Here is a 22,285-nt window from a genome sequence, read left to right as displayed (position 1 = left end):
ACGCAGCATGTCTCTGCTTCAGAAGATTCTCAAGCACTAGTGTTAAAGGTGGCTGCCAGGAGAGCTAAACCTATGCCTCGTCAGACCACAAGAGGCCACAGACATTCACAAGACAATCGCATTTCCATCAGCATGGTGGGCGGGGCTAGGAAGTCCTCAAGCCCTCCCCCACCACCTCTCTGCACCGCACCCTCTTCCTGCATCCTGTGGGATCAACAGGATCCTGCCAGATTGCTGCAAGGAACTTATACTTACCTGGTAGGGGCGACACCATGATCACAAAGGTGGTTCACCCAAGGCGAGGCTCAGCCATTGCACTCCGGCTGAGCTGACCCTTGCGAATTCCCCAAATGTGGGAATCTCGACTGCATAATTTCTGGTAGTGGGGGACTGCGTTCGCGCTCTCCCCTGACAAAATCTCGTTCCAAAGACAGACCTGAATCAGTACTATAGCGCAAGCTGCGGTGTTGCTCAAAGAAGATTCACCAGGAGGGAATGCGAACAGGGAGAAAGCTCACATACTTATCAGGCTCCCAGGATCGGTGAGTCCCCAAGACTAACTTGGAGACACTCTCTGCAAGCATAGTTCCATGTGTGTCAACTGTGGTTGAGGTTTGTTTGTTTTTGGGTTTTCTTTAGTTGTGCGTTTTATTTTACGTTTTTTTTTTTTAATTTATGTCTTTTCACGGTTGCCTGGCACACCACTAGGCAGAGGGGGCCAACTTTTACCAGCAAGGAGAGGCATTTCGGAGACCTACCCCATTGCAGAACGCTTGCGGACATGCGGCAGGTACATGTGGGCCCTGTGAGAAGTCCACGTTGTGCTTGCTACGGCAGCACATATACTAAAATTGGATCGATACAGAGAAGATTAGCATGGCCCCTGCGAAAGGATGACACGCAAATCCGTGAGGCGTTCCATATTTTGCGCCATCACACCGGAAACGCAGCATGTCTCTGCTTCAGAAGATCCTCAAGCACTAGTGTTAAAGGTGGCTGCCAGGAGAGCTAAACCTATGCCTCGTCAGACCACAAGAGGCCACAGACATTCACAAGACAATCGCATTTCCATCAGCATGGTGGGCGGGGCTAGGAAGTCCTCAAGCCCTCCCCCACCACCTCTCTGCACCGCACCCTCTTCCTGCATCCTGTGGGATCAACAGGATCCTGCCAGATTGCTGCAAGGAACTTATACTTACCTGGCAGGGGCGACACCATGATCACAAAGGTGGTTCACCCAAGGCGAGGCTCAGCCATTGTACTCCGGCTGAGCTGACCCTTGCGAATTCCCCAAATGTAGGAATCTCGACTGCATAATTTCTGGTAGTGGGGGACTGCGTTCGCGCTCTCCCCTGACAAAATCTCGTTCCAAAGACAGACCTGAATCAGTACTATAGCGCAAGTTGCGGTTTTGCTCAAAGAAGATTCACCAGGAGGGAATGCGAACAGGGAGAAAGTTCACATACTTATCAGGCTCCCAGGATCGGTGAGTCCCCAAGACTAACTTGGAGACACTCTCTGCAAGCATAGCTCCATGTGTGTCAGCTGTGGTTGAGGTTTGTTTGTTTTTGGGTTTTTTTAGTTGTGTGTTTTATTTTATTTATTTTTTTTGTGTGTTTTTTTTTAATTTATGTCTTTTTACGGTTGCCTGGCACACCACTAGGCAGAGGGGGCCAACTTTTACCAGCAAGGAGAGGCATTTCGGAGACCTACCCCATTGCAGAACGCTTGCGGACATGCGGCAGGTACATGTGGGCCCTGTGAGAAGTCCACGTTGTGCTTGCTACGGCAGCACATATACTAAAATTGGATCGATACAGAGAAGATTAGCATGGCCCCTGCGAAAGGATGACACGCAAATCCGTGAGGCGTTCCATATTTTGCGCCATCACACCGGAAACGCAGCATGTCTCTGCTTCAGAAGATCCTCAAGCACTAGTGTTAAAGGTGGCTGCCAGGAGAGCTAAACCTATGCCTCGTCAGACCACAAGAGGCCACAGACATTCACAAGACAATCGCATTTCCATCAGCATGGTGGGCGGGGCTAGGAAGTCCTCAAGCCCTCCCCCACCACCTCTCTGCACCGCACCCTCTTCCTGCATCCTGTGGGATCAACAGGATCCTGCCAGATTGCTGCAAGGAACTTATACTTACCTGGCAGGGGCGACACCATGATCACAAAGGTGGTTCACCCAAGGCGAGGCTCAGCCATTGCACTCCGGCTGAGCTGACCCTTGCGAATTCCCCAAATGTGGGAATCTCGACTGCATAATTTCTGGTAGTGGGGGACTGCGTTCGCGCTCTCCCCTGACAAAATCTCGTTCCAAAGACAGACCTGAATCAGTACTATAGCGCAAGCTGCGGTGTTGCTCAAAGAAGATTCACAAGAAGGGAATGCGAACAGGGAGAAAGCTCACATACTTATCAGGCTCCCAGGATCGGTGAGACCCCAAGACTAACTTGGAGACACTTTCTGCAAGCATAGTTCCATGTGTGTCAGCTGTTTTTTTAGTTGTGTGTTTTATTTTACGTTTTTTTTTTTAATTTATGTCTTTTTACGGTTGCCTGGCACACCACTAGGCAGAGGGGGCCAACTTTTACCAGCAAGGAGAGGCATTTCGGAGACCTACCCCATTGCAGAACGCTTGCGGACATGCGGCAGGTACATGTGGGCCCTGTGAGAAGTCCACGTTGTGCTTGCTACGGCAGCACATATACTAAAATTGGATCGATACAGAGAAGATTAGCATGGCCCCTGCGAAAGGATGACACGCAAATCCGTGAGGCGTTCCATATTTTGCGCCATCACACCGGAAACGCAGCATGTCTCTGCTTCAGAAGATCCTCAAGCACTAGTGTTAAAGGTGGCTGCCAGGAGAGCTAAACCTATGCCTCGTCAGACCACAAGAGGCCACAGACATTCACAAGACAATCGCATTTCCATCAGCATGGTGGGCGGGGCTAGGAAGTCCTCAAGCCCTCCCCCACCACCTCTCTGCACCGCACCCTCTTCCTGCATCCTGTGGGATCAACAGGATCCTGCCAGATTGCTGCAAGGAACTTATACTTACCTGGCAGGGGCGACACCATGATCACAAAGGTGGTTCACCCAAGGCGAGGCTCAGCCATTGCACTCCGGCTGAGCTGACCCTTGCGAATTCCCCAAATGTGGGAATCTCGACTGCATAATTTCTGGTAGTGGGGGACTGCGTTCGCGCTCTCCCCTGACAAAATCTCGTTCCAAAGACAGACCTGAATCAGTACTATAGCGCAAGCTGCGGTGTTGCTCAAAGAAGATTCACCAGGAGAGAATGCGAACAGGGAGAAAGCTCACATACTTATCAGGCTCCCAGGATCGGTGAGTCCCCAAGACTAACTTGGAGACACTCTCTGCAAGCATAGTTCCATGTGTGTCAGCTGTGGTTGAGGTTTGTTTGTTTTTGGGTTTTTTTTAGTTGTGTGTTTTATTTTACGTTTTTTTTTTTAAATTTATGTCTTTTTACGGTTGCCTGGCACACCACTAGGCAGAGGGGGCCAACTTTTACCAGCAAGGAGAGGCATTTCGGAGACCTACCCCATTGCAGAACGCTTGCGGACATGCGGCAGGTACATGTGGGCCCTGTGAGAAGTCCACGTTGTGCTTGCTACGGCAGCACATATACTAAAATTGGATCGATACAGAGAAGATTAGCATGGCCCCTGCGAAAGGATGACACGCAAATCCGTGAGGCGTTCCATATTTTGCGCCATCACACCGGAAACGCAGCATGTCTCTGCTTCAGAAGATCCTCAAGCACTAGTGTTAAAGGTGGCTGCCAGGAGAGCTAAACCTATGCCTCGTCAGACCACAAGAGGCCACAGACATTCACAAGACAATCGCATTTCCATCAGCATGGTGGGCGGGGCTAGGAAGTCCTCAAGCCCTCCCCCACCACCTCTCTGCACCGCACCCTCTTCCTGCATCCTGTGGGATCAACAGGATCCTGCCAGATTGCTGCAAGGAACTTATACTTACCTGGCAGGGACGACTCCATGATCACAAAGGTGGTTCACCCAAGGCGAGGCTCAGCCATTGCACTCCGGCTGAGCTGACCCTTGCGAATTCCCCAAATGTGGGAATCTCGACTGCATAATTTCTGGTAGTGGGGGACTGCGTTCGTGCTCTCCCCTGACAAAATCTCGTTCCAAAGACAGACCTGAATTAGTACTATAGCGCAAGCTGCGGTGTTGCTCAAAGAAGATTTACCAGGAGGGAATGCGAACAGGGAGAAAGCTCACATACTTATCAGGCTCCCAGGATCGGTGAGTCCCCAAGACTAACTTGGAGACACTCTCTGCAAGCATAGCTCCATGTGTGTCAGCTGTGGTTGAGGTTTGTTTGCTTTTGGGTTTTTTTAGTTGTGTGTTTTATTTTTATTTTATTTTTTTTTTGTGTGTGTTTTTTTTTAATTTATGTCTTTTTACGGTTGCCTGGCACACCACTAGGCAGAGGGGGCCAACTTTTACCAGCAAGGAGAGGCATTTCGGAGACCTACCCCATTGCAGAACGCTTGCGGACATGCGGCAGGTACATGTGGGCCCTGTGAGAAGTCCACGTTGTGCTTGCTACGGCAGCACATATACTAAAATTGGATCGATACAGAGAAGATTAGCATGGCCCCTGCGAAAGGATGACACGCAAATCCGTGAGGCGTTCCATATTTTGCGCCATCACACCGGAAACGCAGCATGTCTCTGCTTCAGAAGATCCTCAAGCACTAGTGTTAAAGGTGGCTGCCAGGAGAGCTAAACCTATGCCTCGTCAGACCACAAGAGGCCCCAGACATTCACAAGACAATCGCATTTCCATCAGCATGGTGGGCGGGGCTAGGAAGTCCTCAAGCCCTCCCCCACCACCTCTCTGCACCGCACCCTCTTCCTGCATCCTGTGGGATCAACAGGATCCTGCCAGATTGCTGCAAGGAACTTATACTTACCTGGCAGGGGCGACACCATGATCACAAAGGTGGTTCACCCAAGGCGAGGCTCAGCCATTGTACTCCGGCTGAGCTGACCCTTGCGAATTCCTCAAATGTGGGAATCTCGACTGCATAATTTCTGGTAGTGGGGGACTGCGTTCGCGCTCTCCCCTGACAAAATCTCGTTCCAAAGACAGACCTGAATCAGTACTATAGCGCAAGTTGCGGTCTTGCTCAAAGAAGATTCACCAGGAGGGAATGCGAACAGGGAGAAAGCTCACATACTTATCAGGCTCCCAGGATCGGTGAGTCCCCAAGACTAACTTGGAGACACTCTCTGCAAGCATAGCTCCATGTGTGTCAGCTGTGGTTGAGGTTTGTTTGTTTTTGGGTTTTTTTAGTTGTGTGTTTTATTTTTCTTTTTTTTTGTGTGTGTTTTTTTTTAATTTATGTCTTTTTACGGTTGCCTGGCACACCACTAGGCAGAGGGGGCCAACTTTTACCAGCAAGGAGAGGCATTTCTGAGACCTACCCCATTGCAGAACGCTTGCGGACATGCGGCAGGTACATGTGGGCCCTGTGAGAAGTCCACGTTGTGCTTGCTACGGCAGCACATATACTAAAATTGGATCGATACAGAGAAGATTAGCATGGCCCCTGTGAAAGGATGACACGCAAATCCGTGAGGCGTTCCATATTTTGCGCCATCACACCGGAAACGCAGCATGTCTCTGCTTCAGAAGATCCTCAAGCACTAGTGTTAAAGGTGGCTGCCAGGAGAGCTAAACCTATGCCTCGTCAGACCACAAGAGGCCACAGACATTCACAAGACAATCGCATTTCCATCAGCATGGTGGGCGGGGCTAGGAAGTCCTCAAGCCCTCCCCCACCACCTCTCTGCACCGCACCCTCTTCCTGCATCCTGTGGGATCAACAGGATCCTGCCAGATTGCTGCAAGGAACTTATACTTACCTGGCAGGGGCGACACCATGATCACAAAGGTGGTTCACCCAAGGCGAGGCTCAGCCATTGCACTCCGGCTGAGCTGACCCTTGCGAATTCCCCAAATGTGGGAATCTCGACTGCATAATTTCTGGTAGTGGGGGACTGCGTTCGCGCTCTCCCCTGACAAAATCTCGTTCCAAAGACAGACCTGAATCAGTACTATAGAGCAAGTTGCGGTCTTGCTCAAAGAAGATTCACCAGGAGGGAATGTGAACAGGGAGAGAGTTCACATACTTATCAGGCTCCCAGGATCGGTGAGTCCCCAAGACTAACTTGGAGACACTCTCTGCAAGCATAGTTCCATGTGTGTCAGCTGTGGTTGAGGTTTGTTTGTTTTTGGGTTTTTTTAGTTGTGTGTTTTATTTTTCTTTTTTTTATTTTGTGTGTGTGTTTTTTTTTTATTTATGTCTTTTTACGGTTGCCTGGCACACCACTAGGCAGAGGGGGCCAACTTTTACCAGCAAGGAGAGGCATTTCGGAGACCTACCCCATTGCAGAACGCTTGCGGATATGCGGCAGGTACATGTGGGCCCTGTGAGAAGTCCACGTTGTGCTTGCTACGGCAGCACATATACTAAAATTGGATCGATACAGAGAAGATTAGCATGGCCCCTGCGAAAGGATGACACGCAAATCCGTGAGGCGTTCCATATTTTGCGCCATCACACCGGAAACGCAGCATGTCTCTGCTTCAGAAGATCCTCAAGCACTAGTGTTAAAGGTGGCTGCCAGGAGAGCTAAACCTATGCCTCGTCAGACCACAAGAGGCCACAGACATTCACAAGACAATCGCATTTCCATCAGCATGGTGGGCGGGGCTAGGAAGTCCTCAAGCCCTCCCCCACCACCTCTCTGCACCGCACCCTCTTCCTGCATCCTGTGGGATCAACAGGATCCTGCCAGATTGCTGCAAGGAACTTATACTTACCTGGCAGGGGCGACACCATGATCACAAAGGTGGTTCACCCAAGGCGAGGCTCAGCCATTGCACTCCGGCTGAGCTGACCCTTGCGAATTCCCCAAATGTGGGAATCTCGACTGCATAATTTCTGGTAGTGGGGGACTGCGTTCGCGCTCTCCCCTGACAAAATCTCGTTCCAAAGACAGACCTGAATCAGTACTATAGCGCAAGTTGCGGTCTTGCTCAAAGAAGATTCAACAGGAGGGAATGCGAACAGGGAGAAAGCTCACATACTTATCAGGCTCCCAGGATCGGTGAGTCCCCAAGACTAACTTGGAGACACTCTCTGCAAGCATAGCTCCATGTGCGTCAGCTGTGGTTGAGGTTTGTTTGTTTTTGGGTTTTTTTAGTTGTGTGTTTTATTTTTCTTTTTTTTTTGTGTGTTTTTTTTAAATTTATGTCTTTTTACGGTTGCCTGGCACACCACTAGGCAGAGGGGGCCAACTTTTACCAGCAAGGAGAGGCATTTCGGAGACCTACCCCATTGCAGAACGCTTGCGGACATGCGGCAGGTACATGTGGGCCCTGTGAGAAGTCCACGTTGTGCTTGCTACGGCAGCACATATACTAAAATTGGATCGATACAGAGAAGATTAGCATGGCCCCTGCGAAAGGATGACACGCAAATCCGTGAGGCGTTCCATATTTTGCGCCATCACACCGGAAACGCAGCATGTCTCTGCTTCAGAAGATCCTCAAGCACTAGTGTTAAAGGTGGCTGCCAGGAGAGCTAAACCTATGCCTCGTCAGACCACAAGAGGCCACAGACATTCACAAGACAATCGCATTTCCATCAGCATGGTGGTCGGGGCTAGGAAGTCCTCAAGCCCTCCCCCACCACCTCTCTGCACCGCACCCTCTTCCTGCATCCTGTGGGATCAACAGGATCCTGCCAGATTGCTGCAAGGAACTTATACTTACCTGGCAGGGGCGACACCATGATCACAAAGGTGGTTCACCCAAGACGAGGCTCAGCCATTGCACTCCGGCTGAGCTGACCCTTGCGAATTCCCCAAATGTGGGAATCTCGACTGCATAATTTCTGGTAGTGGGGGACTGCGTTCGCGCTCTCCCCTGACAAAATCTCGTTCCAAAGACAGACCTGAATCAGTACTATAGCGCAAGCTGCGGTGTTGCTCAAAGAAGATTTACCAGGAGGGAATACGATCAGGGAGAAAGCTCACATACTCATCAGGCTCCCAGGATCGGTGAGTCCCCAAGACTAACTTGGAGACACTCTCTGCAAGCATAGCTCCATGTGTGTCAGCTGTGGTTGAGGTTTGTTTGCTTTTGGGTTTTTTTAGTTGTGTGTTTTATTTTTATTTATTTTTTTTTTGTGTGTGTTTTTTTTAATTTATGTCTTTTTACGGTTGCCTGGCACACCACTAGGCAGAGCGGGCCAACTTTTACCAGCAAGGAGATGCATTTCGGAGACCTACCCCATTGCAGAACGCTTGCGGACATGCGGCAGGTACATGTGGGCCCTGTGAGAAGTCCACGTTGTGCTTGCTACGGCAGCACATATACTAAAATTGGATCGATACAGAGAAGATTAGCATGGCCCCTGCGAAAGGATGACACGCAAATCCGTGAGGCGTTCCATATTTTGCGCCATCACACCGCAAACGCAGCATGTCTCTGCTTCAGAAGATCCTCAAGCACTAGTGTTAAAGGTGGCTGCCAGGAGAGCTAAACCTATGCCTCGTCAGACCACAAGAGGCCACAGACATTCACAAGACAATCGCATTTCCATCAGCATGGTGGGCGGGGCTAGGAAGTCCTCAAGCCCTCCCCCACCACCTCTCTGCACCGCACCCTCTTCCTGCATCCTGTGGGATCAACAGGATCCTGCCAGATTGCTGCAAGGAACTTATACTTACCTGGCAGGGGCGACACCATGATCACAAAGGTGGTTCACCCAAGGCGAGGCTCAGCCATTGCACTCCGGCTGAGCTGACCCTGGCGAATTCCCCGAATGTGGGAATCTCGACTGCATAATTTCTGGTAGTGGGGGAATGCGTTCGCGCTCTCCCCTGACAAAATCTCGTTCCAAAGACAGACCTGTATCAGTACTATAGCGCAAGCTGCGGTGATGCTCAAAGAAGATTCACCAGGAGGGAATGCGAACAGGGAGAAAGCTCACGTACTTATCAGGCTCCCAGGATCGGTGAGTCCCCAAGACTAACTTGGAGACACTCTCTGCAAGCATAGCTCCATGTGTGTCAGCTGTGGTTGAGGTTTGTTTGCTTTTGGGTTTTTTTAGTTGTGTGTTTTATTTTTATTTATTTTTTTTTTGTGTGTGTTTTTTTTAATTTATGTCTTTTTACGGTTGCCTGGCACACCACTAGGCAGAGCGGGCCAACTTTTACCAGCAAGGAGATGCATTTCGGAGACCTACCCCATTGCAGAACGCTTGCGGACATGCGGCAGGTACATGTGGGCCCTGTGAGAAGTCCACGTTGTGCTTGCTACGGCAGCACATATACTAAAATTGGATCGATACAGAGAAGATTAGCATGGCCCCTGCGAAAGGATGACACGCAAATCCGTGAGGCGTTCCATATTTTGCGCCATCACACCGCAAACGCAGCATGTCTCTGCTTCAGAAGATCCTCAAGCACTAGTGTTAAAGGTGGCTGCCAGGAGAGCTAAACCTATGCCTCGTCAGACCACAAGAGGCCACAGACATTCACAAGACAATCGCATTTCCATCAGCATGGTGGGCGGGGCTAGGAAGTCCTCAAGCCCTCCCCCACCACCTCTCTGCACCGCACCCTCTTCCTGCATCCTGTGGGATCAACAGGATCCTGCCAGATTGCTGCAAGGAACTTATACTTACCTGGCAGGGGCGACACCATGATCACAAAGGTGGTTCACCCAAGGCGAGGCTCAGCCATTGCACTCCGGCTGAGCTGACCCTGGCGAATTCCCCGAATGTGGGAATCTCGACTGCATAATTTCTGGTAGTGGGGGAATGCGTTCGCGCTCTCCCCTGACAAAATCTCGTTCCAAAGACAGACCTGTATCAGTACTATAGCGCAAGCTGCGGTGATGCTCAAAGAAGATTCACCAGGAGGGAATGCGAACAGGGAGAAAGCTCACGTACTTATCAGGCTCCCAGGATCGGTGAGTCCCCAAGACTAACTTGGAGACACTCTCTGCAAGCATAGTTCCATGTGTGTCAGCTGTGGTTGAGGTTTGTTTGTTTTTGGGTTTTTTTTAGTTGTGCGTTTTATTTTACGTTTTTTTTTTTTAATTTATGTCTTTTTACGGTTGCCTGGCACACCACTAGGCAGAGGGGGCCAACTTTTACCAGCAAGGAGAGGCATTTCGGAGACCTACCCCATTGCAGAACGCTTACGGACATGCGGCAGGTACATGTGGGCCCTGTGAGAAGTCCACGTTGTGCTTGCTACGGCAGCACATATACTAAAATTGGATCGATACAGAGAAGATTAGCATGGCCCCTGCGAAAGGATGACACGCAAATCCGTGAGGCGTTCCATATTTTGCGCCATCACACCGGAAACGCAGCATGTCTCTGCTTCAGAAGATTCTCAAGCACTAGTGTTAAAGGTGGCTGCCAGGAGAGCTAAACCTATGCCTCGTCAGACCACAAGAGGCCACAGACATTCACAAGACAATCGCATTTCCATCAGCATGGTGGGCGGGGCTAGGAAGTCCTCAAGCCCTCCCCCACCACCTCTCTGCACCGCACCCTCTTCCTGCATCCTGTGGGATCAACAGGATCCTGCCAGATTGCTGCAAGGAACTTATACTTACCTGGCAGGGGCGACACCATGATCACAAAGGTGGTTCACCCAAGGCGAGGCTCAGCCATTGCACTCCGGCTGAGCTGACCCTTGCGAATTCCCCAAATGTGGGAATCTCGACTGCATAATTTCTGGTAGTGGGGGACTGCGTTCGCGCTCTCCCCTGACAAAATCTCGTTCCAAAGACAGACCTGAATCAGTACTATAGCGCAAGCTGCGGTGTTGCTCAAAGAAGATTCACCAGGAGGGAATGTGAACAGGGAGAAAGCTCACATACTTATCAGGCTCCCAGGATCGGTGAGTCCCCAAGACTAACTTGGAGACACTCTCTGCAAGCATAGTTCCATGTGTGTCAACTGTGGTTGAGGTTTGTTTGTTTTTGGGTTTTCTTTAGTTGTGCGTTTTATTTTACGTTTTTTTCTTTTAATTTATGTCTTTTCACGGTTGCCTGGCACACCACTAGGCAGAGGGGGCCAACTTTTACCAGCAAGGAGAGGCATTTCGGAGACCTACCCCATTGCAGAACGCTTGCGGACATGCGGCAGGTTCATGTGGGCCCTGTGAGAAGTCCACGTTGTGCTTGCTACGGCAGCACATATACTAAAATTGGATCGATACAGAGAAGATTAGCATGGCCCCTGCGAAAGGATGACACGCAAATCCGTGAGGCGTTCCATATTTTGCGCCATCACACCGGAAACGCAGCATGTCTCTGCTTCAGAAGATTCTCAAGCACTAGTGTTAAAGGTGGCTGCCAGGAGAGCTAAACCTATGCCTCGTCAGACCACAAGAGGCCACAGACATTCACAAGACAATCGCATTTCCATCAGCATGGTGGGCGGGGCTAGGAAGTCCTCAAGCCCTCCCCCACCACCTCTCTGCACCGCACCCTCTTCCTGCATCCTGTGGGATCAACAGGATCCTGCCAGATTGCTGCAAGGAACTTATACTTACCTGGCAGGGGCGACACCATGATCACAAAGGTGGTTCACCCAAGGCGAGGCTCAGCCATTGCACTCCGGCTGAGCTGACCCTTGCGAATTCCCCAAATGTGGGAATCTCGACTGCATAATTTCTGGTAGTGGGGGACTGCGTTCGCGCTCTCCCCTGACAAAATCTCGTTCCAAAGACAGACCTGAATCAGTACTATAGCGCAAGTTGCGGTTTTGCTCAAAGAAGATTCACCAGGAGGGAATGCGAACAGGGAGAAAGTTCACATACTTATCAGGCTCCCAGGATCGGTGAGTCCCCAAGACTAACTTGGAGACACTCTCTGCAAGCATAGCTCCATGTGCGTCAGCTGTGGTTGAGGTTTGTTTGTTTTTGGGGTTTTTTAGTTGTGTGTTTTATTTTATTTATTTTTTTTGTGTGTTTTTTTTTAATTTATGTCTTTTTACGGTTGCCTGGCACACCACTAGGCAGAGGGGGCCAACTTTTACCAGCAAGGAGAGGCATTTCGGAGACCTACCCCATTGCAGAACGCTTGCGGACATGCGGCAGGTACATGTGGGCCCTGTGAGAAGTCCACGTTGTGCTTGCTACGGCAGCACATATACTAAAATTGGATCGATACAGAGAAGATTAGCATGGCCCCTGCGAAAGGATGACACGCAAATCCGTGAGGCGTTCCATATTTTGCGCCATCACACCGCAAACGCAGCATGTCTCTGCTTCAGAAGATCCTCAAGCACTAGTGTTAAAGGTGGCTGCCAGGAGAGCTAAACCTATGCCTCGTCAGACCACAAGAGGCCACAGACATTCACAAGACAATCGCATTTCCATCAGCATGGTGGGCGGGGCTAGGAAGTCCTCAAGCCCTCCCCCACCACCTCTCTGCACCGCACCCTCTTCCTGCATCCTGTGGGATCAACAGGATCCTGCCAGATTGCTGCAAGGAACTTATACTTACCTGGCAGGGGCGACACCATGATCACAAAGGTGGTTCACCCAAGGCGAGGCTCAGCCATTGCACTCCGGCTGAGCTGACCCTTGCGAATTCCCCAAATGTGGGAATCTCGACTGCATAATTTCTGGTAGTGGGGGACTGCGTTCGCGCTCTCCCCTGACAAAATCTCGTTCCAAAGACAGACCTGAATCAGTACTATAGCGCAAGTTGCGGTCTTGCTCAAAGAAGATTCAACAGGAGGGAATGCGAACAGGGAGAAAGCTCACATACTTATCAGGCTCCCAGGATCGGTGAGTCCCCAAGACTAACTTGGAGACACTCTCTGCAAGCATAGCTCCATGTGCGTCAGCTGTGGTTGAGGTTTGTTTGTTTTTGGGTTTTTTTAGTTGTGTGTTTTATTTTTCTTTTTTTTTTTGTGTGTTTTTTTTAAATTTATGTCTTTTTACGGTTGCCTGGCACACCACTAGGCAGAGGGGGCCAACTTTTACCAGCAAGGAGAGGCATTTCGGAGACCTACCCCATTGCAGAACGCTTGCGGACATGCGGCAGGTACATGTGGGCCCTGTGAGAAGTCCACGTTGTGCTTGCTACGGCAGCACATATACTAAAATTGGATCGATACAGAGAAGATTAGCATGGCCCCTGCGAAAGGATGACACGCAAATCCGTGAGGCGTTCCATATTTTGCGCCATCACACCGGAAACGCAGCATGTCTCTGCTTCAGAAGATCCTCAAGCACTAGTGTTAAAGGTGGCTGCCAGGAGAGCTAAACCTATGCCTCGTCAGACCACAAGAGGCCACAGACATTCACAAGACAATCGCATTTCCATCAGCATGGTGGGCGGGGCTAGGAAGTCCTCAAGCCCTCCCCCACCACCTCTCTGCACCGCACCCTCTTCCTGCATCCTGTGGGATCAACAGGATCCTGCCAGATTGCTGCAAGGAACTTATACTTACCTGGCAGGGGCGACACCATGATCACAAAGGTGGTTCACCCAAGGCGAGGCTCAGCCATTGCGCTCCGGCTGAGCTAACCCTTGCGAATTCCCCAAATGTGGGAATCTCGACTGCATAATTTCTGGTAGTGGGGGACTGCGTTCGCGCTCTCCCCTCACAAAATCTCGTTCCAAAGACAGACCTGAATCAGTACTATAGCGCAAGCTGCGGTGTTGCTCAAAGAAGATTCACCAGGAGGGAATGCGAACAGGGAGAAAGCTCACATACTTATCAGGCTCCCAGGATCGGTGAGTCCCCAAGACTAACTTGGAGACACTCTCTGCAAGCATAGTTCCATGTGTGTCAGCTGTGGTTGAGGTTTGTTTGTTTTTGGGTTTTTTTTAGTTGTGTGTTTTATTTTACGTTTTTTTTTTTAAATTTATGTTTTTTTACGGTTGCCTGGCACACCACTAGGCAGAGGGGGCCAACTTTTACCAGCAAGGAGAGGCATTTCGGAGACCTACCCCATTGCAGAACGCTTGCGGACATGCGGCAGGTACATGTGGGCCCTGTGAGAAGTCCACGTTGTGCTTGCTACGGCAGCACATATACTAAAATTGGATCGATACAGAGAAGATTAGCATGGCCCCTGCGAAAGGATGACACGCAAATCCGTGAGGCGTTCCATATTTTGCGCCATCACACCGGAAACGCAGCATGTCTCTGCTTCAGAAGATCCTCAAGCACTAGTGTTAAAGGTGGCTGCCAGGAGAGCTAAACCTATGCCTCGTCAGACCACAAGAGGCCACAGACATTCACAAGACAATCGCATTTCCATCAGCATGGTGGGCGGGGCTAGGAAGTCCTCAAGCCCTCCCCCACCACCTCTCTGCACCGCACCCTCTTCCTGCATCCTGTGGGATCAACAGGATCCTGCCAGATTGCTGCAAGGAACTTATACTTACCTGGCAGGGGCGACACCATGATCACAAAGGTGGTTCACCCAAGGCGAGGCTCAGCCATTGCACTCCGGCTGAGCTGACCCTTGCGAATTCCCCAAATGTGGGAATCTCGACTGCATAATTCCTGGTAATGGGGGACTGCGTTCGCGCTCTCCCCTGACAAAATCTCGTTCCAAAGACAGACCTGAATCAGTACTATAGCGCAAGCTGCGGTGTTGCTCAAAGAAGATTCACCGGGAGGGAATGTGAACAGAGAGAAAGCTCACATACTTATCAGGCTCCCAGGATCGGTGAGTCCCCAAGACTAACTTGGAGACACTCTCTGCAAGCATAGTTCCATGTGTGTCAGCTGTGGTTGAGGTTTGTTTGTTTTTGGGTTTTTTTTAGTTGTGTGTTTTATTTTACGTTTTTTTTTTTAAATTTATGTCTTTTTACGGTTGCCTGGCACACCACTAGGCAGAGGGGGCCAACTTTTACCAGCAAGGAGAGGCATTTCGGAGACCTACCCCATTGCAGAACGCTTGCGGACATGCGGCAGGTACATGTGGGCCCTGTGAGAAGTCCACGTTGTGCTTGCTACAGCAGCACATATACTAAAATTGGATCGATACAGAGAAGATTAGCATGGCCCCTGTGAAAGGATGACACGCAAATCCGTGAGGCGTTCCATATTTTGCGCCATCACACCGGAAACGCAGCATGTCTCTGCTTCAGAAGATCCTCAAGCACTAGTGTTAAAGGTGGCTGCCAGGAGAGCTAAACCTATGCCTCGTCAGACCACAAGAGGCCACAGACATTCACAAGACAATCGCATTTCCATCAGCATGGTGGGCGGGGCTAGGAAGTCCTCAAGCCCTCCCCCACCACCTCTCTGCACCGCACCCTCTTCCTGCATCCTGTGGGATCAACAGGATCCTGCCAGATTGCTGCAAGGAACTTATACTTACCTGGCAGGGGCGACACCATGATCACAAAGGTGGTTCACCCAAGGCGAGGCTCAGCCATTGCACTCCGGCTGAGCTGACCCTTGCGAATTCCCCAAATGTGGGAATCTCGACTGCATAATTTCTGGTAGTGGGGGACTGCGTTCGCGCTCTCCCCTGACAAAATCTCGTTCCAAAGACAGACCTGAATCAGTACTATAGCGCAAGCTGCGGTGTTGCTCGAAGAAGATTCACCAGGAGGGAATGCGAACAGGGAGAAAGCTCACATACTTATCAGGCTCCCAGGATCGGTGAGTCCCCAAGACTAACTTGGAGACACTCTCTGCAAGCATAGTTCCATGTGTGTCAGGTGTGGTTGAGGTTTGTTTGTTTTTGGGTTTTTTTTAGTTGTGTGTTTTATTTTACGTTTTTTTTTTTTTAAATTTATGTCTTTTTACGGTTGCCTGGCACACCACTAGGCAGAGGGGGCCAACTTTTACCAGCAAGGAGAGGCATTTCGGAGACCTACCCCATTGCAGAACGCTTGCGGACATGCGGCAGGTACATGTGGGCCCTGTGAGAAGTCCACGTTGTGCTTGCTACGGCAGCACATATACTAAAATTGGATCGATACAGAGAAGATTAGCATGGCCCCTGCGAAAGGATGACACGCAAATCCGTGAGGCGTTCCATATTTTGCGCCATCACACCGGAAACGCAGCATGTCTCTGCTTCAGAAGATCCTCAAGCACTAGTGTTAAAGGTGGCTGCCAGGAGAGCTAAACCTATGCCTCGTCAGACCACAAGAGGCCACAGACATTCACAAGACAATCGCATTTCCATCAGCATGGTGGGCGGGGCTAGGAAGTCCTCAAGCCCTCCCCCACCACCTCTCTGCACCGCACCCTCTTCCTGCATCCTGTGGGATCAACAGGATCCTGCCAGATTGCTGCAAGGAACTTATACTTACCTGGCAGGGGCGACACCATGATCACAAAGGTGTTTCACTCAAGGCGAGGCTCAGCCGTTGCACTCCGGCTGAGCTGACCCTTGCGAATTCCCCAAATGTGGGAATCTCGACTGCATAATTTATGGTAGTGGGGGACTGCGTTCGCGCTCTCCCCTGACAAAATCTCGTTCCAAAGACAGACCTGAATCAGTACTATAGCGCAAGCTGCGGTGTTGCTCAAAGAAGATTCACCAGGAGGGAATGTGAACAGGGAGAAAGCTCACATACTTATCAGGCTCCCAGGATCGGTGAGTCCCCAAGACTAACTTGGAGACACTCTCTGCAAGCATAGTTCCATGTGTGTCAGCTGTGGTTGAGGTTTGTTTGTTTTTGGGTTTTTTTTAGTTGTGTGTTTTATTTTACGTTTTTTTTTTTTAAATTTATGTCTTTTTACGGTTGCCTGGCACACCACTAGGCAGAGGGGGCCAACTTTTACCAGCAAGGAGAGGCATTTCGGAGACCTACCCCATTGCAGAACGCTTGCGGACATGCGGCAGGTACATGTGGGCCCTGTGAGAAGTCCACGTTGTGCTTGCTACGGCAGCACATATACTAAAATTGGATCGATACAGAGAAGATTAGCATGGCCCCTGCGAAAGGATGACACGCAAATCCGTGAGGCGTTCCATATTTTGCGCCATCACACCGGAAACGCAGCATGTCTCTGCTTCAGAAGATCCTCAAGCACTAGTGTTAAAGGTGGCTGCCAGGAGAGCTAAACCTATGCCTCGTCAGACCACAAGAGGCCACAGACATTCACAAGACAATCGCATTTCCATCAGCATGGTGGGCGGGGCTAGGAAGTCCTCAAGCCCTCCCCCACCACCTCTCTGCACCGCACCCTCTTCCTGCATCCTGTGGGATCAACAGGATCCTGCCAGATTGCTGCAAGGAACTTATACTTACCTGGCAGGGGCGACACCATGATCACAAAGGTGGTTCACCCAAGGTGAGGCTCAGCCATTGCACTCCGGCTGAGCTGACCCTTGCGAATTCCCCAAATGTGGGAATCTCGACTGCATAATTTCTGGTAGTGGGGGACTGCGTTCGCGCTCTCCCCTGACAAAATCTCATTCCAAAGACAGCCCTGAATCAGTACTATAGCGCAAGTTGCGGTTTTGCTCAAAGAAGATTCACCAGGAGGGAATGCGAACAGGGAGAAAGTTCACATACTTATCAGGCTCCCAGGATCGGTGAGTCCCCAAGACTAACTTGGAGACACTCTCTGCAAGCATAGCTCCATGTGTGTCAGCTGTGGTTGAGGTTTGTTTGTTTTTGGGTTTTTTTAGTTGTGTGTTTTATTTTATTTATTTTTTTTGTGTGTTTTTTTTTAATTTATGTCTTTTTACGGTTGCCTGGCACACCACTAGGCAGAGGGGGCCAACTTTTACCAGCAAGGAGAGGCATTTCGGAGACCTACCCCATTGCAGAACGCTTGCGGACATGCGGCAGGTACATGTGGGCCCTGTGAGAAGTCCACGTTGTGCTTGCTACGGCAGCACATATACTAAAATTGGATCCATACAGAGAAGATTAGCATGGCCCCTGCGAAAGGATGACACGCAAATCCGTGAGGCGTTCCATATTTTGCGCCATCACACCGGAAACGCAGCATGTCTCTGCTTCAGAAGATCCTCAAGCACTAGTGTTAAAGGTGGCTGCCAGGAGAGCTAAACCTATGCCTCGTCAGACCACAAGAGGCCACAGACATTCACAAGACAATCGCATTTCCATCAGCATGGTGGGCGGGGCTAGGAAGTCCTCAAGCCCTCCCCCACCACCTCTCTGCACCGCACCCTCTTCCTGCATCCTGTGGGATCAACAGGATCCTGCCAGATTGCTGCAAGGAACTTATACTTACCTGGCAGGGGCGACACCATGATCACAAAGGTGGTTCACCCAAGGTGAGGCTCAGCCATTGCACTCCGGCTGAGCTGACCCTTGCGAATTCCCCAAATGTGGGAATCTCGACTGCATAATTTCTGGTAGTGGGGGACTGCGTTCGCGCTCTCCCCTGACAAAATCTTGTTCCAAAGACAGACCTGAATCAGTACTATAGCGCAAGCTGCGGTGTTGCTCAAAGAAGATTTACCAGGAGGGAATGCGAACAGGGAGAAAGCTCACATACTTATCAGGCTCCCAGGATCGGTGAGTCCCCAAGACTAACTTGGAGACACTCTCTGCAAGCATAGCTCCATGTGTGTCAGCTGTGGTTGAGGTTTGTTTGTTTTGGGGTTTTTTTAGTTGTGTGTTTTATTTTTATTTATTTTTTTTAGTTGTGTGTGTTTTTTTAATTTATGTCTTTTTACGGTTGCCTGGCACACCGCTAGGCAGAGGGGGCCAACTTTTACCAGCAAGGAGAGGCATTTCGGAGACCTACCCCATTGCAGAACGCTTGCGGACATGCGGCAGGTACATGTGGGCCCTGTGAGAAGTCCACGTTGTGCTTGCTACGGCAGCACATATACTAAAATTGGATCGATACAGAGAAGATTAGCATGGCCCCTGCGAAAGGATGACACGCAAATCCGTGAGGCGTTCCATATTTTGCGCCATCACACCGGAAACGCAGCATGTCTCTGCTTCAGAAGATCCTCAAGCACTAGTGTTAAAGGTGGCTGCCAGGAGAGCTAAACCTATGCCTCCTCAGACCACAAGAGGCCACAGACATTCACAAGACAATCGCATTTCCATCAGCATGGTGGGCGGGGCTAGGAAGTCCTCAAGCCCTCCCCCACCACCTCTCTGCACCGCACCCTCTTCCTGCATCCTGTGGGATCAACAGGATCCTGCCAGATTGCTGCAAGGAACTTATACTTACCTGGCAGGGGCGACACCATGATCACAAAGGTGGTTCACCCAAGGCGAGGCTCAGCCATTGCACTCCGGCTGAGCTGACCCTTGCGAATTCCCCAAATGTGGGAATCTCGACTGCATAATTTCTGGTAGTGGGGGACTGCGTTCGCGCTCTCCCCTGACAAAATCTCGTTCCAAAGACAGACCTGAATCAGTACTATAGCGCAAGCTGCGGTGTTGCTCAAAGAAGATTCACCAGGAGGGAATGCGAACAGGGAGAAAGCTCACATACTTATCAGGCTCCCAGGATCGGTGAGACCCCAAGACTAACTTGGAGACACTTTCTGCAAGCATAGTTCCATGTGTGTCAGCTGTGGTTGAGGTTTGTTTGTTTTTGGGTTTTTTTAGTTGTGTGTTTTATTTTATTTATTTTTTTTGTGTGTTTTTTTTTAATTTATGTCTTTTTACGGTTGCCTGGCACACCACTAGGCAGAGGGGGCCAACTTTTACCAGCAAGGAGAGGCATTTCGGAGACCTACCCCATTGCAGAACGCTTGCGGACATGCGGCAGGTACATGTGGGCCCTGTGAGAAGTCCACGTTGTGCTTGCTACGGCAGCACATATACTAAAATTGGATCGATACAGAGAAGATTAGCATGGCCCCTGCGAAAGGATGACACGCAAATCCGTGAGGCGTTCCATATTTTGCGCCATCACACCGGAAACGCAGCATGTCTCTGCTTCAGAAGATCCTCAAGCACTAGTGTTAAAGGTGGCTGCCAGGAGAGCTAAACCTATGCCTCGTCAGACCACAAGAGGCCACAGACATTCACAAGACAATCGCATTTCCATCAGCATGGTGGGCGGGGCTAGGAAGTCCTCAAGCCCTCCCCCACCACCTCTCTGCACCGCACCCTCTTCCTGCATCCTGTGGGATCAACAGGATCCTGCCAGATTGCTGCAAGGAACTTATACTTACCTGGCAGGGGCGACACCATGATCACAAAGGTGGTTCACCCAAGGCGAGGCTCAGCCATTGCACTCCGGCTGAGCTGACCCTTGCGAATTCCCCAAATGTGGGAGTCTCGACTGCATAATTTCTGGTAGTGGGGGACTGCGTTCGCGCTCTCCCCTGACAAAATCTCGTTCCAAAGACAGACCTGAATCAGTACTATAGCGCAAGCTGCGGTGTTGCTCAAAGAAGATTCACCAGGAGGGAATGCGAACAGGGAGAAAGCTCACATACTTATCAGGCTCCCAGGATCGGTGAGACCCCAAGACTAACTTGGAGACACTTTCTGCAAGCATAGTTCCATGTGTGTCAGCTGTTTTTTTAGTTGTGTGTTTTATTTTACGTTTTTTTTTTTTATTTATGTCTTTTTACGGTTGCCTGGCACACCACTAGGCAGAGGGGGCCAACTTTTACCAGCAAGGAGAGGCATTTCGGAGACCTACCCCATTGCAGAACGCTTGCGGACATGCGGCAGGTACATGTGGGCCCTGTGAAAAGTCCACGTTGTGCTTGCTACGGCAGCACATATACTAAAATTGGATCGATACAGAGAAGATTAGCATGGCCCCTGCGAAAGGATGACACGCAAATCCGTGAGGCGTTCCATATTTTGCGCCATCACACCGGAAACGCAGCATGTCTCTGCTTCAGAAGATCCTCAAGCACTAGTGTTAAAGGTGGCTGCCAGGAGAGCTAAACCTATGCCTCGTCAGACCACAAGAGGCCACAGACATTCACAAGACAATCGCATTTCCATCAGCATGGTGGGCGGGGCTAGGAAGTCCTCAAGCCCTCCCCCACCACCTCTCTGCACCGCACCCTCTTCCTGCATCCTGTGGGATCAACAGGATCCTGCCAGATTGCTGCAAGGAACTTATACTTACCTGGCAGGGGCGACACCATGATCACAAAGGTGGTTCACTCAAGGCGAGGCTCAGCCGTTGCACTCCGGCTGAGCTGACCCTTGCGAATTCCCCAAATGTGGGAATCTCGACTGCATAATTTCTGGTAGTGGGGGACTGCGTTCGCGCTCTCCCCTGACAAAATCTCGTTCCAAAGACAGACCTGAATCAGTACTATAGCGCAAGCTGCGGTGTTGCTCAAAGAAGATTCACCAGGAGGGAATGTGAACAGGGAGAAAGCTCACATACTTATCAGGCTCCCAGGATCGGTGAGTCCCCAAGACTAACTTGGAGACACTCTCTGCAAGCATAGTTCCATGTGTGTCAGCTGTGGTTGAGGTTTGTTTGTTTTTGGGTTTTTTTTAGTTGTGTGTTTTATTTTACGTTTTTTTTTTTTTAATTTATGTCTTTTTACGGTTGCCTGGCACACCACTAGGCAGAGGGGGCCAACTTTTACCAGCAAGGAGAGGCATTTCGGAGACCTACCCCATTGCAGAACGCTTGCGGACATGCGGCAGGTACATGTGGGCCCTGTGAGAAGTCCACGTTGTGCTTGCTACGGCAGCACATATACTAAAATTGGATCAATACAGAGAAGATTAGCATGGCCCCTGCGAAAGGATGACACGCAAATCCGTGAGGCGTTCCATATTTTGCGCCATCACACCGGAAACGCAGCATGTCTCTGCTTCAGAAGATCCTCAAGCACTAGTGTTAAAGGTGGCTGCCAGGAGAGCTAAACCTATGCCTCGTCAGACCACAAGAGGCCACAGACATTCACAAGACAATCGCATTTCCATCAGCATGGTGGGCGGGGCTAGGAAGTCCTCAAGCCCTCCCCCACCACCTCTCTGCACCGCACCCTCTTCCTGCATCCTGTGGGATCAACAGGATCCTGCCAGATTGCTGCAAGGAACTTATACTTACCTGGCAGGGGCGACACCATGATCACAAAGGTGGTTCACCCAAGGCGAGGCTCAGCCATTGCACTCCGGCTGAGCTGACCCTTGCGAATTCCCCAAATGTGGGAATCTCGACTGCATAATTTCTGGTAGTGGGGGACTGCGTTCGCGCTCTCCCCTGACAAAATCTCGTTCCAAAGACAGACCTGAATCAGTACTGTAGCGCAAGCTGCGGTG

At 50.5% G+C, this 22,285-nt stretch overlaps 47 non-coding genes across 47 annotated transcripts; all 47 read left to right on the top strand.

Annotated features, from left to right (window-relative positions):
• Window positions 1-247: 247 nt before the first annotated feature.
• Window positions 248-411, top strand: LOC136687955 (U1 spliceosomal RNA). The gene has a single exon (XR_010800671.1). It is a non-coding gene; the product is annotated as a U1 spliceosomal RNA (small nuclear RNA).
• Window positions 412-821: 410 nt separating this feature from the next.
• On the top strand, window positions 822-928 carry LOC136688830 (U6 spliceosomal RNA). Its single transcript, XR_010801516.1, has one exon. It is a non-coding gene; the product is annotated as a U6 spliceosomal RNA (small nuclear RNA).
• Window positions 929-1,191: 263 nt separating this feature from the next.
• LOC136687994 (U1 spliceosomal RNA) lies at window positions 1,192-1,355 on the top strand. The gene has a single exon (XR_010800709.1). It is a non-coding gene; the product is annotated as a U1 spliceosomal RNA (small nuclear RNA).
• A 421-nt stretch (window positions 1,356-1,776) lies between these two features.
• LOC136688829 (U6 spliceosomal RNA) lies at window positions 1,777-1,883 on the top strand. Its single transcript, XR_010801515.1, has one exon. It is a non-coding gene; the product is annotated as a U6 spliceosomal RNA (small nuclear RNA).
• A 263-nt stretch (window positions 1,884-2,146) lies between these two features.
• Window positions 2,147-2,310, top strand: LOC136687842 (U1 spliceosomal RNA). Its single transcript, XR_010800563.1, has one exon. It is a non-coding gene; the product is annotated as a U1 spliceosomal RNA (small nuclear RNA).
• Window positions 2,311-2,693: 383 nt separating this feature from the next.
• LOC136688828 (U6 spliceosomal RNA) lies at window positions 2,694-2,800 on the top strand. Its single transcript, XR_010801514.1, has one exon. It is a non-coding gene; the product is annotated as a U6 spliceosomal RNA (small nuclear RNA).
• Window positions 2,801-3,063: 263 nt separating this feature from the next.
• On the top strand, window positions 3,064-3,227 carry LOC136687841 (U1 spliceosomal RNA). The gene has a single exon (XR_010800562.1). It is a non-coding gene; the product is annotated as a U1 spliceosomal RNA (small nuclear RNA).
• Window positions 3,228-3,637: 410 nt separating this feature from the next.
• Window positions 3,638-3,744, top strand: LOC136688826 (U6 spliceosomal RNA). The gene has a single exon (XR_010801513.1). It is a non-coding gene; the product is annotated as a U6 spliceosomal RNA (small nuclear RNA).
• A 263-nt stretch (window positions 3,745-4,007) lies between these two features.
• On the top strand, window positions 4,008-4,171 carry LOC136688011 (U1 spliceosomal RNA). Its single transcript, XR_010800725.1, has one exon. It is a non-coding gene; the product is annotated as a U1 spliceosomal RNA (small nuclear RNA).
• Window positions 4,172-4,598: 427 nt separating this feature from the next.
• On the top strand, window positions 4,599-4,705 carry LOC136688825 (U6 spliceosomal RNA). The gene has a single exon (XR_010801512.1). It is a non-coding gene; the product is annotated as a U6 spliceosomal RNA (small nuclear RNA).
• A 263-nt stretch (window positions 4,706-4,968) lies between these two features.
• On the top strand, window positions 4,969-5,132 carry LOC136687979 (U1 spliceosomal RNA). The gene has a single exon (XR_010800694.1). It is a non-coding gene; the product is annotated as a U1 spliceosomal RNA (small nuclear RNA).
• A 421-nt stretch (window positions 5,133-5,553) lies between these two features.
• LOC136689021 (U6 spliceosomal RNA) lies at window positions 5,554-5,660 on the top strand. The gene has a single exon (XR_010801700.1). It is a non-coding gene; the product is annotated as a U6 spliceosomal RNA (small nuclear RNA).
• Window positions 5,661-5,923: 263 nt separating this feature from the next.
• On the top strand, window positions 5,924-6,087 carry LOC136687840 (U1 spliceosomal RNA). Its single transcript, XR_010800561.1, has one exon. It is a non-coding gene; the product is annotated as a U1 spliceosomal RNA (small nuclear RNA).
• A 427-nt stretch (window positions 6,088-6,514) lies between these two features.
• Window positions 6,515-6,621, top strand: LOC136688824 (U6 spliceosomal RNA). Its single transcript, XR_010801511.1, has one exon. It is a non-coding gene; the product is annotated as a U6 spliceosomal RNA (small nuclear RNA).
• A 263-nt stretch (window positions 6,622-6,884) lies between these two features.
• Window positions 6,885-7,048, top strand: LOC136687839 (U1 spliceosomal RNA). Its single transcript, XR_010800560.1, has one exon. It is a non-coding gene; the product is annotated as a U1 spliceosomal RNA (small nuclear RNA).
• Window positions 7,049-7,468: 420 nt separating this feature from the next.
• Window positions 7,469-7,575, top strand: LOC136688823 (U6 spliceosomal RNA). The gene has a single exon (XR_010801510.1). It is a non-coding gene; the product is annotated as a U6 spliceosomal RNA (small nuclear RNA).
• A 263-nt stretch (window positions 7,576-7,838) lies between these two features.
• LOC136687976 (U1 spliceosomal RNA) lies at window positions 7,839-8,002 on the top strand. Its single transcript, XR_010800691.1, has one exon. It is a non-coding gene; the product is annotated as a U1 spliceosomal RNA (small nuclear RNA).
• Window positions 8,003-8,427: 425 nt separating this feature from the next.
• LOC136688822 (U6 spliceosomal RNA) lies at window positions 8,428-8,534 on the top strand. Its single transcript, XR_010801509.1, has one exon. It is a non-coding gene; the product is annotated as a U6 spliceosomal RNA (small nuclear RNA).
• Window positions 8,535-8,797: 263 nt separating this feature from the next.
• LOC136687983 (U1 spliceosomal RNA) lies at window positions 8,798-8,961 on the top strand. Its single transcript, XR_010800698.1, has one exon. It is a non-coding gene; the product is annotated as a U1 spliceosomal RNA (small nuclear RNA).
• Window positions 8,962-9,386: 425 nt separating this feature from the next.
• On the top strand, window positions 9,387-9,493 carry LOC136688821 (U6 spliceosomal RNA). Its single transcript, XR_010801508.1, has one exon. It is a non-coding gene; the product is annotated as a U6 spliceosomal RNA (small nuclear RNA).
• A 263-nt stretch (window positions 9,494-9,756) lies between these two features.
• Window positions 9,757-9,920, top strand: LOC136687982 (U1 spliceosomal RNA). Its single transcript, XR_010800697.1, has one exon. It is a non-coding gene; the product is annotated as a U1 spliceosomal RNA (small nuclear RNA).
• A 410-nt stretch (window positions 9,921-10,330) lies between these two features.
• Window positions 10,331-10,437, top strand: LOC136688820 (U6 spliceosomal RNA). Its single transcript, XR_010801507.1, has one exon. It is a non-coding gene; the product is annotated as a U6 spliceosomal RNA (small nuclear RNA).
• A 263-nt stretch (window positions 10,438-10,700) lies between these two features.
• On the top strand, window positions 10,701-10,864 carry LOC136687838 (U1 spliceosomal RNA). The gene has a single exon (XR_010800559.1). It is a non-coding gene; the product is annotated as a U1 spliceosomal RNA (small nuclear RNA).
• Window positions 10,865-11,274: 410 nt separating this feature from the next.
• Window positions 11,275-11,381, top strand: LOC136688819 (U6 spliceosomal RNA). Its single transcript, XR_010801506.1, has one exon. It is a non-coding gene; the product is annotated as a U6 spliceosomal RNA (small nuclear RNA).
• A 263-nt stretch (window positions 11,382-11,644) lies between these two features.
• LOC136687837 (U1 spliceosomal RNA) lies at window positions 11,645-11,808 on the top strand. The gene has a single exon (XR_010800558.1). It is a non-coding gene; the product is annotated as a U1 spliceosomal RNA (small nuclear RNA).
• Window positions 11,809-12,229: 421 nt separating this feature from the next.
• Window positions 12,230-12,336, top strand: LOC136688818 (U6 spliceosomal RNA). The gene has a single exon (XR_010801505.1). It is a non-coding gene; the product is annotated as a U6 spliceosomal RNA (small nuclear RNA).
• Window positions 12,337-12,599: 263 nt separating this feature from the next.
• On the top strand, window positions 12,600-12,763 carry LOC136687836 (U1 spliceosomal RNA). Its single transcript, XR_010800557.1, has one exon. It is a non-coding gene; the product is annotated as a U1 spliceosomal RNA (small nuclear RNA).
• Window positions 12,764-13,184: 421 nt separating this feature from the next.
• On the top strand, window positions 13,185-13,291 carry LOC136688817 (U6 spliceosomal RNA). The gene has a single exon (XR_010801504.1). It is a non-coding gene; the product is annotated as a U6 spliceosomal RNA (small nuclear RNA).
• A 263-nt stretch (window positions 13,292-13,554) lies between these two features.
• Window positions 13,555-13,718, top strand: LOC136687974 (U1 spliceosomal RNA). The gene has a single exon (XR_010800689.1). It is a non-coding gene; the product is annotated as a U1 spliceosomal RNA (small nuclear RNA).
• A 410-nt stretch (window positions 13,719-14,128) lies between these two features.
• Window positions 14,129-14,235, top strand: LOC136688816 (U6 spliceosomal RNA). The gene has a single exon (XR_010801503.1). It is a non-coding gene; the product is annotated as a U6 spliceosomal RNA (small nuclear RNA).
• Window positions 14,236-14,498: 263 nt separating this feature from the next.
• On the top strand, window positions 14,499-14,662 carry LOC136687990 (U1 spliceosomal RNA). The gene has a single exon (XR_010800705.1). It is a non-coding gene; the product is annotated as a U1 spliceosomal RNA (small nuclear RNA).
• Window positions 14,663-15,072: 410 nt separating this feature from the next.
• LOC136689022 (U6 spliceosomal RNA) lies at window positions 15,073-15,179 on the top strand. Its single transcript, XR_010801701.1, has one exon. It is a non-coding gene; the product is annotated as a U6 spliceosomal RNA (small nuclear RNA).
• Window positions 15,180-15,442: 263 nt separating this feature from the next.
• Window positions 15,443-15,606, top strand: LOC136687835 (U1 spliceosomal RNA). Its single transcript, XR_010800556.1, has one exon. It is a non-coding gene; the product is annotated as a U1 spliceosomal RNA (small nuclear RNA).
• Window positions 15,607-16,018: 412 nt separating this feature from the next.
• On the top strand, window positions 16,019-16,125 carry LOC136688815 (U6 spliceosomal RNA). The gene has a single exon (XR_010801502.1). It is a non-coding gene; the product is annotated as a U6 spliceosomal RNA (small nuclear RNA).
• Window positions 16,126-16,388: 263 nt separating this feature from the next.
• Window positions 16,389-16,552, top strand: LOC136688006 (U1 spliceosomal RNA). The gene has a single exon (XR_010800720.1). It is a non-coding gene; the product is annotated as a U1 spliceosomal RNA (small nuclear RNA).
• Window positions 16,553-16,963: 411 nt separating this feature from the next.
• On the top strand, window positions 16,964-17,070 carry LOC136688814 (U6 spliceosomal RNA). The gene has a single exon (XR_010801501.1). It is a non-coding gene; the product is annotated as a U6 spliceosomal RNA (small nuclear RNA).
• Window positions 17,071-17,333: 263 nt separating this feature from the next.
• LOC136687822 (U1 spliceosomal RNA) lies at window positions 17,334-17,497 on the top strand. The gene has a single exon (XR_010800544.1). It is a non-coding gene; the product is annotated as a U1 spliceosomal RNA (small nuclear RNA).
• Window positions 17,498-17,918: 421 nt separating this feature from the next.
• Window positions 17,919-18,025, top strand: LOC136689015 (U6 spliceosomal RNA). The gene has a single exon (XR_010801694.1). It is a non-coding gene; the product is annotated as a U6 spliceosomal RNA (small nuclear RNA).
• A 263-nt stretch (window positions 18,026-18,288) lies between these two features.
• On the top strand, window positions 18,289-18,452 carry LOC136687821 (U1 spliceosomal RNA). Its single transcript, XR_010800543.1, has one exon. It is a non-coding gene; the product is annotated as a U1 spliceosomal RNA (small nuclear RNA).
• A 426-nt stretch (window positions 18,453-18,878) lies between these two features.
• Window positions 18,879-18,985, top strand: LOC136688813 (U6 spliceosomal RNA). The gene has a single exon (XR_010801500.1). It is a non-coding gene; the product is annotated as a U6 spliceosomal RNA (small nuclear RNA).
• A 263-nt stretch (window positions 18,986-19,248) lies between these two features.
• LOC136687834 (U1 spliceosomal RNA) lies at window positions 19,249-19,412 on the top strand. Its single transcript, XR_010800555.1, has one exon. It is a non-coding gene; the product is annotated as a U1 spliceosomal RNA (small nuclear RNA).
• Window positions 19,413-19,833: 421 nt separating this feature from the next.
• LOC136688812 (U6 spliceosomal RNA) lies at window positions 19,834-19,940 on the top strand. The gene has a single exon (XR_010801499.1). It is a non-coding gene; the product is annotated as a U6 spliceosomal RNA (small nuclear RNA).
• Window positions 19,941-20,203: 263 nt separating this feature from the next.
• Window positions 20,204-20,367, top strand: LOC136687940 (U1 spliceosomal RNA). Its single transcript, XR_010800656.1, has one exon. It is a non-coding gene; the product is annotated as a U1 spliceosomal RNA (small nuclear RNA).
• Window positions 20,368-20,750: 383 nt separating this feature from the next.
• LOC136688811 (U6 spliceosomal RNA) lies at window positions 20,751-20,857 on the top strand. The gene has a single exon (XR_010801498.1). It is a non-coding gene; the product is annotated as a U6 spliceosomal RNA (small nuclear RNA).
• A 263-nt stretch (window positions 20,858-21,120) lies between these two features.
• Window positions 21,121-21,284, top strand: LOC136687987 (U1 spliceosomal RNA). Its single transcript, XR_010800702.1, has one exon. It is a non-coding gene; the product is annotated as a U1 spliceosomal RNA (small nuclear RNA).
• A 411-nt stretch (window positions 21,285-21,695) lies between these two features.
• LOC136689004 (U6 spliceosomal RNA) lies at window positions 21,696-21,802 on the top strand. The gene has a single exon (XR_010801683.1). It is a non-coding gene; the product is annotated as a U6 spliceosomal RNA (small nuclear RNA).
• Window positions 21,803-22,065: 263 nt separating this feature from the next.
• Window positions 22,066-22,229, top strand: LOC136687833 (U1 spliceosomal RNA). The gene has a single exon (XR_010800554.1). It is a non-coding gene; the product is annotated as a U1 spliceosomal RNA (small nuclear RNA).
• Window positions 22,230-22,285: the final 56 nt, after the last annotated feature.

The sequence above is a fragment of the Hoplias malabaricus genome, chromosome 2 (genome assembly GCF_029633855.1).
Source record: "Hoplias malabaricus isolate fHopMal1 chromosome 2, fHopMal1.hap1, whole genome shotgun sequence".
Taxonomy (NCBI): domain Eukaryota; kingdom Metazoa; phylum Chordata; class Actinopteri; order Characiformes; family Erythrinidae; genus Hoplias; species Hoplias malabaricus.
Note: the sequence above shows the minus strand (reverse complement) of the source record. Positions and strands in the feature narration are given on the sequence as shown.